Source organism: Otolemur garnettii, unplaced genomic scaffold (genome assembly GCF_000181295.1).
Source record: "Otolemur garnettii isolate 467f Iridium unplaced genomic scaffold, OtoGar3 scaffold00212, whole genome shotgun sequence".
Taxonomy (NCBI): Eukaryota; Metazoa; Chordata; class Mammalia; order Primates; family Galagidae; genus Otolemur; species Otolemur garnettii.
Window position 1 is genome coordinate 488,550 of NW_003852607.1, and position 2,135 is coordinate 490,684.

A 2,135-nucleotide genomic window follows, 5' to 3' on the forward strand; every position below is an offset into this window, starting at 1 on the left:
CTGTAAGCTGTGACACCATAGCACTCTACCGAGGGCAACAAAGTGAGACCCTGTCTCAAAAACAACAACAACAAAAAAAAAACCAGCCTGGTATACTGAAGGTTCTTAACACTATTGACCTTTGAATAACATGGAGGTCAGGAATACCAACCTCTGAACTGCCAAAAATCCACATGTAACTATTGATAACATTAATAGTCAATTAGTACTTATTATATGTTACATTTACTATATTTAATGTAAGAACAAGTGAAAGTTATAGAAAATAAAATGTTATTAAGAAAATCATAAGAAGCAGCTCAGATCTCCTGGCTCAACAGGCAGCATGGGCAGCAATGAAATGTTGGTTCTAGGTCCCTACCAGACAGTTGCTGGGCCTTCCTCAGCACCATCTGCACCCCCAACCTATGAAGAGATGGTGGCTGTTAACAATTAGAACCCTGGGCTAGGCACCTGTGGCTCAAGTGGCTAAGGCGCCAGCCACATACACCTAAGGTGGCAGGTTCAAATCCAGTCTGGGCCTGCCAAACAACGATGGCTGCAACCAAAAAATAGCCAGGCGTTGTGGTGGGCACCTGTGGTCCCAGCTACTTGGGAGGAGGAGGCAGGAGACTCACTTGAGCCCAGAAGTTGGAGGTTGCTGTGAGCTGTGATGCCACAGCACTCTACGAAGGGGGACAGCTTGAGGCTCTGTCTCAAAAAAAAAAAAAAAAATTACTACCCCGAGCCTCCAGCACCCATACCTGGGCCAACCACAGGGCTCATGACAGGCCCAGATGGGAAGGGCATGAATCCTCCTCCATATTATACCCAGCCAGTGCCTGTCCCAAGGCCAATGCAATTGCTCTACAGTTTACATGCAACAGCCTGTCTCCTTTTTCAACCACTCTGTTCAGATGTGTTGTCCTTCCTGCAACAAGATGATCATGACTCAGCTGTCCTACAATGCTGGCGCCCTGACCTGGCTGTCCTGTGTCTGCTGGGGTGCATTGCAGGCTGCTGCTTCATCCCCTTCTGTGTGAACACCCTGCAGGGCAGGACATAGACCACTACTGTCCCAACTGCAAAGCACTCCTGGGCATCTACAAGCATTTGTAGGACTCAACCGGATGTGAAGGGAGCTGAGTGCTGTAGGAAGTCCCTTCCGACTCTTGTCCAGCTCCATCCCTGGAGGTTCTGCTCTGGTGATCTCATCTTTCCAGGGGGCCTACCTTCATGTATTCTTTTGGGGGGAAAATGTCACAAAACTAACAAACCTCCAAACTCAAGAAATTGCTGCTTGGAGTCGTGCACAGGACATGTAAAGACATTTCCTTTGAGTGTTGGCTCACCCATGATCCCTAGTTATGCCATCTGTTATTGTTGCCCCTTCTGAATATCATCCTGTGATTTGCCAATGGTTGGCTCCTTTACCTGCCTCATTTGGCCTTTCTGGTGGTCTCAAACTGAGAAGCCACAGGTTGCCTTGTTTTTAAGGCTGTTCTGCTCTGAATGCGGCTGAACCAGCCTTGAGTGCCTCCCATCTTATCCACCTGTTCCCACCCTGATAAGAAAAATCTTGCCTTATAGATTTTATGGGCTTGACTTTTAAATTTTGTAATTGCAGACTTCATTAGCACACGTACCCACTTTAATTAAAAAAAATTTTTTTAAGTACAAGGAGAGGCTATTAACACCCAGTAGGTGCATAGCCACCAGCCCACCAGCACACACTGGGTTTTGTCATTGCTCTGCCTTCCCTGTTTCTTTGTGCAGGATCCTCAGCACCACTATACATGAGGGGATTTTTTTTTCCCTCCATAGGATTGTTGTTTTAATTTTTTTTTTTTTTTTACCTCCTTTAGGTCTTAAACACCTTTGGCCATAATTTTGAAAGGAGAGCCTTATGAAAACATTCTCTGTAACCACATGACTGCTGTGGTCTTCCCATTTGCCAATGCACTCTCATTTTGTTGTTGTTGCTGTTAACAGATAAAAGAAATGTATAATTTCATTTACTGCCTTTCCTTGGGGTTAGTGTGGTTCTTAAAAACCTCCATCATGGGTCGGCGCCTATAGCTCAACCGGCTAAGGCGCCAGCCACGTACACCTAAGGTGGCGGGTTTGAATCCCCAGCCCGGACCGCCAAACAACAA

The 2,135-nt window shown here is 46.2% G+C and overlaps 1 pseudogene; it reads left to right on the top strand.

Annotated features, from left to right (window-relative positions):
• The first annotated feature begins 340 nt into the window (after positions 1–340).
• LOC100964950 lies at positions 341–1,098 on the top strand (annotated as a pseudogene).
• The last annotated feature ends 1,037 nt before the right edge of the window (positions 1,099–2,135 follow it).